Source organism: Tachysurus fulvidraco, chromosome 8, assembly GCF_022655615.1.
Source record: "Tachysurus fulvidraco isolate hzauxx_2018 chromosome 8, HZAU_PFXX_2.0, whole genome shotgun sequence".
NCBI lineage: Eukaryota > Metazoa > Chordata > Actinopteri > Siluriformes > Bagridae > Tachysurus > Tachysurus fulvidraco.
In genome coordinates, this window is record NC_062525.1 from 19,844,712 (window position 1) to 19,858,613 (window position 13,902).

The 13,902-nt window shown below is 41.4% G+C and overlaps 1 pseudogene; it reads left to right on the forward strand.

Moving 5' to 3' along the window:
* Positions 1-10,374, forward strand: part of LOC113662193 — a 135,191-nt pseudogene extending 124,817 nt beyond the window's left edge.
* Positions 10,375-13,902: the final 3,528 nt, after the last annotated feature.

The window sequence follows — 13,902 nt, forward strand, 5'->3', positions numbered from 1 at the left end:
TGCCATTATTCCTCTTTCTTTGTTCTGTCTTAACTTATGAAAGGCAAAAGTAACAAAATACAAACCACATCACGTCGTTTCCTGGCACTAATAAACCATAGATTTAATTTAATGATCAATTAATTAATTATAATACACCGAAATTTGTAGTCAGAAATGAGAACAAAATAAAGAAAGAAAAGTGAATTTTATATATTTTATATAGACAATACATGAGATTTGTCAATAAGAAAGAAAAACAAAACATTTTAACATGCAGCATGCCATCATTCCTCTTTCTGTGGTCTGTCTTAACTTAAGCAAAAGAAACAAAAACAAAATACAGATAGCTGTCCTGCTGATTTCCCATCAGAATGCTTTTTCATTTATTGTGAAAAAAAAAAAAAAGAAAGACTACATATTTAAATCTCTGATGTTCTCACCTGAGTTTGTTCATAGAGGTTGTTGAGGATCAAAGAATTGTTATTTAATTAATCCCTGATAAATAAAAAGAACAGCTGATGGACTGGACTTTTGTCTTTCCTGATGACTTCATATCACAGCAAGAAATCAGATCTTTTTATCTTCAGAGTTGCATAAACTAATCAACTAATACAATCTCTAATGGTTTTTGTGGAGTTGTCAACTAGTCAGGTGACAGTGCATAAACCAGGTAAATGTAGTTTGTCAATCTTCTGGCTTTTTGTTTGAGAAAAGTTTGCTAAAAACAAAAGCAGGAAGTTTATTCTGGAGTAAAAATATGATAAGCCCAATGTAATAAGAAAATATAACACTTTGTCTATTCTTATTAACATAGGGAGATATTGTAGTAGTAGTAGTAGCCTTTATTGTCACTTTATTGTACTCTATGTAGTTATATACACAATTACTCTAGAATAAAAGAATGTTTGATTTGTCTTATCTGCTAAGTCCTCGAGAACTGAGGAACAGAAGCCAGATTCTCCAGTTCATTTTCATTACGTTGTGGAGGTGAATCCTGTGTAAAAGTGTGGAAACTGCACAAATCCTAGTTCTATTCACACAGAGGGAAATTACAAAATTATTTTAGGCTAGGGGGGCAGGGGGGCTCCGTGCCTTATCCTATATTTCATTTTATAAGTACTGTATAAAATTACAAATAAAATAATAATTGATATTACATTTCAGAAAGCACAAAGTGACTGATTATGTTTATGATCAAATATGTGCTCTTCTCTGATATCTATACTCAATTCAAGACAAGTCAAATCAAGAAGCTTTTATTGTCATTTCAACTAAATTAAGCTGATGCAGAAAATGTTTAAAGAAACAGTATTTCTTACTCTCTCTCTCTCTCTCTCTCTCTCTCTCTCTCTCACACACACACACACACACACACACACACACACAGAGAGAGAGAGAGAGAGAGAGAGAGAGAGAGAGAGAGAGAGAGAGAGAGAGAGAGAGAGAGAGAGAGAGAGAGAGAGAGAGAGAGAGAGAGAGAGAGAGAAAGGAATAATATGCCGCAGTAGCCATATTATCGCAGCCACTTTTAGTGTACAGAAGTGTGCTCAATAAAATAATGTTGATGGAGATGGAGAAGACAAAAAAGTGTTAGTGGCATGAGTATGGAGTGTTTGCACTGTCCCTTATTACATCTTGGACTCGCTGGCAAGATGATGTGTGCATCATGGACTTACCTCTAACTTAATCGTGCAACATCTATTTAAGGAAAGTATGCATCAAAAATCTTCTCTGTTCTGGCACTAGTAGTGTAGTAGTGGAATGAATGATATGTAGTGGAATTAATTTACCCATGATGTCTGAACAGCTGTCTTTAACTTATAACTAAAGACCTACCTGTTTCTGAAATAAACTAAAGTGGAAGTAGTTTAACACCTAGAAGAAAAGAGTAAAATACTTAAAATAGTAGTTCACCATGGAGATTTGTGACAGCTTAACACCTGACCCACACTGTCCTCGGTATGCCTGCACCCAGGACCAAATCAGTACAAATAACCTGAAATTTTTGACAGAGCTGCAGATCAATGCAAGGGCTTTCTACGGCAATTAGAGATTTTCTTCCCGGCCTGAGGTTTACCACAACAAATCGACCAAATGTGCATTCATCATGATACTGATCTTTATGGACTGTGGGAGCTGAAGGCGGTAAGCCACAGGATTAATCCACCGCAAGATCTTGAACGGCCCGACGTAGCGTGGCGCCAAATTCTTGGACTAAACCCGCAAGCACAGGCCAGACAACAGAGGGAGCGATCCAAGTCAGGGTTTACCCTCTCTGTCTGACCGTTTGACTTGGGGTGGAAACACTATGAGAGGCTGGCAGTGGCACCTATTAGGCGGCAGAAAGTCCCCCGAAACACGCTAGCAAATTGGGGCCCCTATCAGAGACAGAGGGGAAGCGTGTGTCTGTATAAAGTGCTGAAACATGAGTTCTGCCGTCTCTTTGGCTGAGGGGAGTTTTTGCAGTGGGGCAAAATTTGCCTGCCTTAGAGAACCAGTCCACTACCACCAGATTCACAGTAATTTCCTGGGAGCAAGGCAGGCCGATGATGAAGTCCAGGGAACTGTGTGACCATGGGCGGGACGATATAGGCAAGGGCCTGATGAACCCCTGTGGGTGTGTCTTTGGCTTTTAGTTTTCAGGCGCACATCTGGCAGGCAGCCACAAAAGCCCGAACATCTCGATTCAAAGAGGGCCACCAGAAACTCCAAGGTTCTCACGGCTCATGGGTGCCCCATGAAATGTGAGGAGTGGCCCCAGGCAAGAAACTGTGGTCGGAAGCAGCTCTGGGTGCACTGAGAGCCCCAGACTGTCACTGACTTCATGGCCTAGTCTATTTGTGGATTATGCTGCTGCAACCAGGGGAAGCCCAAGATAAGCCGAGTGACATAGCTACAGATGCTCTGTAAGAGGGACAATGCGCAAGGTGAGCCTATATGTCTGCATGGTTATGGGCCCTGCAGCCAATGGGTGCCTTAGGGTAGTCAGCTAGGCTACCAGTCCTTTAATCAATCAGCCATCTCCAATTACATTATCCTGTGTCTGAGAGCGATCGTAACTGAAACAAATGCACACAATGGTATAAAAATATTTAATTCTTTACATTTTATTGTATATGATGATGAGACCTTCATCATAGACCTTGTATGTGGCAGTTGTAATGAATAGGGTATCTGGTTTGGGACACGTTCACAGCAGACTCATAATTGTGTTTATGTGCTTTTTAATGATTGGTACACAATGATCTATAGCACCAGTAAAAAATCAGCTTGTATTAAACATTATTGTCTTCCACATTAGCTGGTTTCTGTCTAAAGAGGAGTGTTGTGGGATACAGGAGACAGGAAACACTAAAATATTGTTTCTGTTCAGAATTTAAAAAATGTAGAAAAATCTTTATGAATTATTTTAATATAAATCTAATATCAGTGTGTTAGAGGCCATCTTTAGAGAAAACATCCTTTTAATCAGAATAATTGTAGAACGACAAAACACACCAACATCTGTAGTCAAAAATAATAGAAAAACACAGTGATGAAACAATATTAATGAATTTATTTGTGTTTCATTATTATTATAACAAACCAGGAAGCTCCACATTCATAGGGCTGAATATATTATAGATTTCAGTACATGAGATTTGGTAACAATAATAAAGCAGAACAAGCAACATGAAATACTGTATTTCTGTTACATGAAATATTATTTTGTACACTTTGATTCATATATTTATACACGGAATTCTGATATTATTGTGTCATAAATACAGGTGAATGTGGCAGATGATTAAAACAATAAAATAAATGTTTATAATGGCAGATAGAGTTGAAATCTTTATCTATATTCTATAATATGTCTCAAAGTCTCAAAATAGGCAATTAATTAATAAATCAAGCCATAATTCCTGGAAATTAAATAATAAAAACAATTATATTGGAGAAACAAGGGGGCACTGTGGCTTAGTGGTTAGCACGTTCGCCTCACACCTCCAGGGTCGGGGGTTCGATTCCCGCCTCCGCCTTGTGTGTGTGGAGTTTGCATGTTCTCCCCGTGCCTCGGGGGTTTCCTCCGGGTACTTCGGTTTCCTCCCCCGGTCCAAAGACATGCATGGTAGGTTGATTGGCATCTCTGGAAAATTGTCCGTAGTGTGTGAGTGAATGAGAGTGTGTGTGTGCCCTGTGATGGGTTGGCACTCCGTCCAGGGTGTATCCTGCCTCGATGCCCTATGACGCCTGAGATAGGCACAGGCTCCCCGTGACCTGAGAAGTTCGGATAAGCGGTAGAAAATGAATGAATGAATGAATGAATATTGGAGAAACAAACATGAAAGCAAGAGTTTCACATTTAAGCATCACACTAAGGATTGTAAAAATAAATAAATGTATAAATAAACTAATACAAAAATTCAATATAAAAATATAACATTACAGGCATCTCAAAAAAAAAAAAAACTTTGAGGTGATAAAACCAGTGAATTCAGAGTTATGGGGAAAATGACACCTTTCTTCCATATTTTTATGTAATTAGCAGGCATTTTTATATAAGAGTAATTAGCAGGCAGGTTACGAATGAAATCCACAACATTATTTCATCATCAGTGAGGTGTGACTAAGTTTATTAAAGCAGAACTTTGGTCAGTTTGGTGTTCTGGAGCACTCGGGTGTGTGTCTACATCATACCAAGGAGAAAAGGACAACAGCCAGAAGTCAGGATTCACCATTCTACAGTCAGAAGGACTGTTTACATGTGAGGAGAACCTTTAAACATAAATGCACTTACTGTAGATAACACAATGATATTACACAACAATTAATAATGCATTACACAATCTAAAACCAATTCTTAAACATTTTTACAATCTTTGTGTGTTGGCCATGAAAAAAAAAGTAGAAATTGTATGCATGCTATATTCAGACTTAAACTGTTAAGTAAAACAGAGGCTAGAGCCAGACATCATATTGAATATACAATTTTCACAAATTTACATGACTATAAATACATTTCAGTTTTGATTCCAATAAAAAATACTCATGATATACTGAACTTAAATTGATTGCAAATTTAGTTTAAATTGAATTTCTTTAACATACAGGTAAACACAAAGCACAGTGTAAAAGGTTAACCAAAGGTTAACTAAAAGGTAACTTTCTATTGCCTGAGTACCTTAATGTTAATGATGAACAAAATCATTCCAAACATTCTGTCAGATTTGGGTATTTGATTAACAGTAAAAGTAGTTTGCTAACACTGCGCTAACATTACTTACAGTACAGTAAAGAAACACAAATTTTCTGATCGCCCATTAATTTACCAGGTTTAAACTCTCTGCTACTGACTTGCATTTAGCCCACAAAATACCATTATAGGTCATGCTTTACTATCTTCAAAAAACTGCTCTGTTAATCGTTTGGACTATAAACACAGCACTTTGGACACAACACTTTTGGAGTGCTGGAATATTAAGACATACATACAGAGTACACTGTTAACTATTAGTAAAAAATAACAATTAAAAATATTTTTTATTTTATAAGAAATTATAGTAACAATAAATAGACTACTTCTACTAAATAGACTGTATGTTTTTATTTATCAGGGCCTACATAACAGTTGTTTTCTTCGAATTCACTAAAATAAAAATTACCTCAGGTGAAAACAACAACAACAACAACAAAAAAACCCCCGCAGATTTTAATATGTACACATTTTTTCCCCTAAACATTAACCAAAATTCAGGAAATAGATTTATAAATAAGCAGACCCTTCCTACATCCACAGTCAATACAAGAGACATTAGCAGGCAGGTTACTAATGAAATACTTAACATACATAAATATTTCATCATTTTGAAGTGAACAGGGAAGGGAACATTTTCTATGATTACAGTGTCAGGAATGGCTGGGACTATTTCCTACCAGGACACTAGATGGACATTTTAGCATTTTTTGTGATTTGCACATTGTGCTTTTTTTTTTTTTTTTTTTGTCTATCATGTGTTTGCCCCACACTATCCTTAATACTGCCTCTGCACACCTGTTCCTTGTGTTTCAATGATTGTTCTCCTCATTTATACCAGTTGTATAGTGTTTGTTTTTTGCTGAATCTTTGTCCCTTTGTTTGTTGTCTTTAGTGTCCTTGTGTTTCTATTTTGCTTTATTATTTACAGTACCGAAACTCAGGAACACAGTGATGTGGGTGTGAAATGATTTTATTGTCACACTACACTGCCACGTCTCAATCAACATGTATCTGAGTTAAAATCAGACCATAAAAGTCCTTTATACTATACTAAAAACAATAATTGAAATTGAATTCTCTTGTCTTTTAATTGAAAAATAAGGAAACAATAAAATCTGATCCACATTTTATTTACTTATACTTATTATATGTTCAGCTAGATACAGTATCTCTGTATGTTAATAAGAATAGACAGAGTGATACATTTTTATATTATGTTGAGCTTATCATATATTTTTTTTTCCAGAATAAACTTCCTACTTATGTTTTTAGCAACATTTCCTGGTTTCTGCACTGACACCTGACTAGTTGACATCTCCACAGAAGCCATTAGTGATTGTATTAGTTGATTAGTATATGCAACTCTGAAGATAAAACAATCTGCTGTCTTGCTGTGATATGAAGTCATCAGGAAAGACAAAAGCCCACAAAGTCTTTTTATTTATCAGGGATTAATTAAATAACAATTGTTTGATCCTCAACACGCTTTATAAACAAACTCAGGTGAGAAAACCAGAGATTTAAATATGTAGTCATTTTTTCACAACAAATGAACCAGCATTCTGACAGCAGGTGGGGAAAAAAGTGCATCTGATAATTCAGTACCAGTTAAACACCTTTAGCAACAATAATATGAATTAAATGTTTTGTGCAGGAGTTCATCAGTCTCTTACATCATTTTGGGAAACTATTGTCCAGTCTTCTTTACAACATGGCTTTAATTCACAGCACAGCATTCCAGTGAGGTTGAGGTCTGGACTTTAAATCTGCTATTCCGACACCTTCATATTTTCTTCTTTGCCATTCTGGTGATGATGTCCAGCATCATCGTCCTGTTTTATGACCTGATTCCAGCTCAGATTAACCTCTGGACAGAGTCTCACATTTGTGTCAGGATTATTCTAGTAATAAAGTGGATTTCATCGACTGTCTCACATAGGTTTATAAGACTGAACATTACAGTCTGACCTTGGACTGAATTTGCTGTGACGCTCACTAATGAAATGTACAGAGCAGCTGTATTGAAAGTTTTCCCCACATGTAAACTGTGCTATTGTAGGATAAAGTCTAGGATTTAAACTATGGCAGAAATCTGTATAAAACTATTCAGTAAAACTTTTTATTTTTAATTTTGCATCTTTTGGAGCTTTGTTTATATTTATAAACTGTGCATTTAAATAAGGTTACATATTATGATACATTTTATGTGAGTGATGCTTTGTATAACATTGTACATTGCTTTTTGTAAAACATTTTGTGTATCTTTAAAACTAGACCCGTGTGTGAGACTGAAGTGACTGAAAAATTCATTAATTTTCTTTGTTTGTTTTTTCTTGTTTTTTTTTCTCATTTCTGACTACAAATTTCGGTGTATTATGATTAATTGATTGATTATTAAATTAAAACTATGATTTATTGGTGGCAGGAAACGACGTGATGTGGTTTGAGGCCACAGATTAATGACGTCACGGCGTCACTATGACGCGGCGCCTCTTTTGAATTCGGCGCTGTTCCAGAAAGCTGCGATTTAAAAGACGTTTCTGTACAAACTCGCTATCAGCGCTCTTATCACTCCCTGTAACACGGAAAAGTAGGAATTAGACGACTTGTTTACGAGTATGGAGAGAGAGATGAGTGAAGACAGGAAGCTGTGCGGTTTACTGAACGAGATGCGATTGGACGGGTCGCTGTGTGACGCGGTGCTCAGAGTGGACGAGGTGGACTTCAAGGTCCACAAGAACATCCTCTCGGCGTACAGCCCGTATTTCAGGTAAAAAACCAAACACAACTTTTCGTCTTAAAATGTTACCTAATGAGCAAAAACTATACCGGAGATGAAACGGTATTTACATTAGTATTAAATAAACAGATCCATAGTCACAACTACGCGAGTCTGATTTAATGATGATTTCTTAACGCCGACGTTTCCTCACAGCCATCTGACTGAAATCTACCCTGTTACACGGTATTGTAATAAAACAAGTGTCAGGATGTTAAGGAGCGCATGTCCAGTGTGTGTACTGTGTAACTGCAGCTTCCACATCTTCAGGACTCCAGTCTGTTGTGGGGAGATATTTTTAATATACTGTATGTTTTAACTAATACATGTTCTTCTCTTCCTGATCTGCAGAGCTCTATTCACAAGATGGAGCAATCTGGATCAGAGCATATACAACATCAATGGTGTATCTCCAGAAATCATGGATTTTATAATCCACTACATGTACACGCAGGACATTCAAGTCAGCACTGATGAAGTGGAGACCCTCTTGGCCACGGCAAATTACCTGCTTATCCAAGACCTTGTAATGAGCTGCTGTGAATTCATACAGGAACATCTAAACCCAGATAACTGCTTAAGGGTTTGGCAGTACGCTGACACTCACTCGTGCTACGAGCTGCGGGATCAGGCCTACATGTATACGTTGTATCACTTCGAGGACGTTGTTTTTTCACAGTCTGGAAAATTCCTAGAGCTGACCATGGAGCAGCTCAGTGACATCCTGGAGCAGGATGAGCTGAACATCAAGGAGGAGAAAACAGCCTTCCAAGCTGTATTCCTGTGGATCAGGTATGATCCCAGCGTCCGAACGCAGCACATAGTCAACCTGCTGCCGAAGGTGAGTGTCAAGACCCTCATGATTGTTCCTATCTAATGAATTTGAATAGAACAGAAACCAGACAATAGACTAACAGTTAGGGCTCCAGTGATAGCTCTGAATTAATTGAAGTAGGTAGTGATGGTAATAAACAATACATGCTAATGGGCAGGAAAAATCTCTTTATTTTGAGAACTTCTTGTTTAATAATAAGTCTTTTTTGTTATGTAATATGATCTTAATCGTACAACACTTATCTCACGGTCTCCTGCTATACTACGATGTGTATAAAGATGAGTGGTAAGAGCAGGGTTACTGTCACTTCCAGAGATCTGGGGTTATGTAGTTAAGTTTATCCTAGAAACTCGTACTGTAGGGAGTGTGAGTATCTTGTCATTCTTTACTGTATTAAACTGAACCTTAGGGTACATGTGATGTTATGATGATAATTAAAAACAGAAACATTACAAACTTGACAAAAATTTGATTTCCTGCAGGTTCCATGTCCAGAACATGAACATTTCCCGCAGTGCAGTCGGCTGCTGTGTGGTTTCTGGGCTTCCCAACGTCACTGACTACACCACAGAACGTGATGGTTTACTCTAGATGCACAGCTTTTATTAATTTTATTATATTTTATTTATTATTATATGTATTATTAATTAATTGCCTGTTTTAAGACATAGAGTATAGATAAGGATTTGAACTCTATCTGTCATTTTAAACATATTTTTTAGTGTTTTAATCATCTGCCTAATTGATGAGTGAAAGTTACGAAAAGTAAAAAAAAATTTCTACAATTGTGTGTAACGTTCATTACAGGAAATGTAACTTTATACCTTTAAAACTACTCAGGTGTGTGTCAATGAATTTTAAATGTTTTAAAATGAATATACATTAATATAACAGTGCATTGATAGAAGCAGGATCTGTTCTCATTGTATTTTTTTTGTTCTTTTGTATTTCAAATAAATAAAAAAAATCATAATGTGCTGGGTGTTAAAACACACTGTTTAATATAAAATGTATCTTATATGTATATAGAGTTGTTTTTTCCCCCTTTTTATATGAATCAGAGTGTATAGAATACAAAAAATGTCTCACTTTATTATTGTTACTAAATCTCATGTAGTGGATCTATAATATATTCAGCCATGAATGTGGAGCTTCTTGGTTTGTTATAATAATAATGAAACACAAATAAATTCCTTAATATTGCTTCATCGCTGTCTTTTTCTATCATTTTTGACTACATATATTTTATTGTTTTATAATTAGGCTTCTAACACAATAAATCTGAGATTTATATTTAAATAATTCAGAAAGATTTTTCAAATTTTTTAAAATTCTGAACAGAAACAATATTTTAGTGTGTCCTGTCTCCTGTGTCCCACAACACACTTCTGTAGTCAGAAACCAGCTAAAGTGAAAGACAATAATGTTTAATACAATTTTTTATGTATCAGAGACTACACTGAAACTGAGAGTAGAAATAAAACCATCCATCCATCCATCCATTTTCTACCGCTTATCCGGGGCCGGGTAGCGGGGGCAGCAGTCTAAGCAGGGATGCCCAGACTTCCCTCTCCCCAGACACTTCCTCCAGCTCTTCCAGGGGAATACCGAGGCGTTCCCAGGCCAGCCGAGAGACATAGTCCCTCCAGCGTGTCCTAGGTCTTCCCCGGGGCCTCCTCCCGGTTGGACATGCCCGGAACACCTCCCCAGGGAGGCGTCCAGGAGGCATCCGAAACAGATGCCCGAGCCACCTCAGCTGACCCCTCTCAATGTTGAGGAGCAGCGGCTCTACTCTGAGCTCCTCCCGAGTGGCTGAGCTCCTCACCCTATCTCTAAGGGTGCGCCCAGCCACTCTGCGGAGGAAACTCATTTTGGCCGCCTGTATCCGGGATCTTGTCCTTTCGGTCATGACCCAAAGCTCATGGCCATAGGTGAGGGAAGGAATGTAGATCGACTGGTAAATAGAGAGCTTCGCCTTGCGGCTCAGCTCTTTCTTCACCACAACAGATCGGTATATCGACCGCATCACTGCAGAAGATACACCGATCCGCCTGTCGATCTCCCGCTCCATCCTTCCCTCACTCGTGAACAGGACCCCAAGATACTTAAACTCCTCCACTTGAGGCAGGAACTCTCCACCAAACTGAAGAGGGCAAGCCACCCTTTTCCGGCTGAGAACCATGGCCTCGGACTTGGAGGTGCTGATTCTCATCCCCGCCGCTTCACACTCGCCTGCAAACCGTCCCAGTGCATGCTGAAGGTCCTGCTTTGAAGAAGCCAACAGGACAACATCATCTGCAAAAAGCAGAGACGAAATCCTGTGGTCCCCAAACCTGACTCCCTCCGGCCCCCGACTGCGCCTAGAAATCCTGTCCATATAAATAATGAACAGGACCGGTGACAAAGGGCAGCCCTGCCAGAGTCCAACATGCACCGGGAACAAGTCTGACTTACACCCGGCAATGAGAACCAAACTCCTGCTCCGGTCATATAGGGACCGGACAGCCCTTAACGGAGGGCCCCGGACCCCATACTCCCACAGCACCCCCACAGGCCATCACGAGGGACACAGTCAAATGCCTTCTCCAGATCCACAAAACACATGTGGACTGGTTGGGCAAACTCCCATGAACCCTCCAGCAACCTGGTGAGGGTATAGAGATGGTCCAGTGTTCCACGACCAGGACGAAACCCGCATTGTTCCTCCTGAATCCAAGGTTCGACTATCGGCTGAATTCTCCTCTCCAGTACCCTGGCATAGACTTTTCTGGGGAGGCTGAGGAGTGTGATCCCCCTATAGTTGGAACACACCCTCCGGTCCCCCTTCTTAAACAGAGGGACCACCACCCCAGTCTGCCAGTCCAGAGGCACTGTCCCCAACCGCCACGCGATGTTGCAGAGGCGTGTCAGCCAAGACAGCCCCACAACATCCAGAGACTTAAGGTACTCAGGGTGGATCTCATCCACCCCCGGTGCCATACCACTGAGGAGATTCTCAACTACCTCAGTGACCTCAGCTTGGGGGATCGACGAGTCCACAACCGAGCCCTCCGCCTCTGCTTCCTCAATGGAAGACATGTTGGTGGGGTTGAGGAGATCCTCGAAGTACTCCTTCCACCGTCCAAGGATGTCACCAGTCGAAGACAGCAGATTCCCACTCCCACTGTAAACAGTGTGAGCAGGGCACTGCTTCCCCCTCCTGAGACGCCGGACGGTTTGCCAGAATTTCTTCGAGGCCAACCGATAGTCCTTCTCCATAGCCTCACCGAACTCCTCCCAGACCCGAGTTTTTGCCTCTGCAACCACCCGGGCTGAAGCTCGCTTGGCCCTCCGGTAACTATCAGCTGCCTCCGGAGTCCCCCGAGCCAACCAGGCTCGATAGGACTCCTTCTTCAGCTTGACGGCATCCCTTACTTCCGGGGTCCACCACCGGGTTCGGGGATTGCCGCCACGACAGGCACCGGAGACCTTACGGCCACAGCTCCGTGCAGCTGCATCAACAATGGAGGTGGAGAACATGGTCCACTCGGACTCAATGTCTCCAACTTCCCTCGGGATCTGGTTGAAGCTCTGCCGGAGGTGAGAGTTGAAGATCTCTCTGACAGGAGACTCTGCCAAACGTTCCCAACGGACCCTCACAGTACGTTTGGGTCTGCCAAGTCTGTCCAACTTCCTCCCCTGCCATCGGACCCAACTCACCACCAGGTGGTGATCAGTTGACAGCTCCGCCCCTCTCTTTACCCGAGTGTCCAAGACATACGGCCGGAGGTCAGATGAAACAACCACAAAGTCGATCATCGACTTCCGACCTAGGGTGTCCTGGTGCCATGTGTACTGATGGACACCCTTATGCTTGAACATGGTGTTTGTTATGGACAAACTGTGACTAGCACAGAAGTCCAATAACAGAACACCACTCGGGTTCAGTTCGGGGGGGCCGTTCCTCCCAATCACACCCCTCCAGGTGTCACTGTCGCTGCCCACGTGAGCGTTGAAGTCCCCCAGTAGAACGACGGAGTCCCCAGTCGGGGCACTTTCTAGCACCCCTCCCAGAGACGCCAAGAAGGTCGGGTACTCTACACTGCCATTTGGCCCATAAGCACAAATAACAGTGAGAGACCTCTCCCCGACCCGAAGGCGCAGGGAAACGACCCTCTCGTTCACCGGGGTGAACTCCAACACATGGCTGCTGAGCTGGGGGGCTATGAGCAAGCCCACACCAGCCCGCCGCCTCTCACCGCGGGCAACTCCAGAGTAGTAGAGAGTCCAGCCTCTCTCGAGGAGTTGGGTTCCAGAGCCCAAGCTGTGCGTGGAGGCGAGCCCAACTATCCCTAGTTGGTATCTCTCAACCTCCCGCACCAGCTCAGGCTCCTTCCCCCCCAGCGAGGTGACATTCCATGTCCCTAGAGTCAGATTCCGTGTCCGGAGATTGGGTCGCCGAGGCTCCCGCCTTCGACTGCCACCCAAACCACATTGCACCGGCCCCTTACGGTTTCTCCTGCTGGTGGTGGGCCCACAGGACATCGGCCCCACGTCGCTCCTTCGGGCTGAACCCGGCCGGGCCCCGTGGGGTAAGACCCAGCCACCAGGCGCTCGCATGCGAGCCCCAACCCCGGGCCTGGCTCCAGGGTGGGGCCCAGTTGCGCCATACCGGGCGACGTCACGGACCTTGTTATAATTTTCTTCATAAAGGGTTTTTGAACCGCTCTTTGTCTGGCCTGTCACCTAGGACCTGTTTGCCTTGGGAGACCCTACCAGGGGCAGAAAGACCCAGACAACATAGCTCCTAGGATCATTCAGGCATGCAAACCCCTCCACCACAATAAGGTGGCGGTTCAAGGAGGGGGAAATAAAACCAAACACATGGATAATTATTTTCAGTACCTGAGCTTAGTTCTATTTTACAGCGTGATATGTTTTGCTCACAGAAAACACTTTCTACATGGATCAACCTTAAAATCAAACAACAACAAAAAAAAACAAATACAACAATAAAAAAATGCTGTAATGGATATTCATTTCCTTTTTTTAACCAGACATACATTCAATTCAATTCAAGTTCAAGTC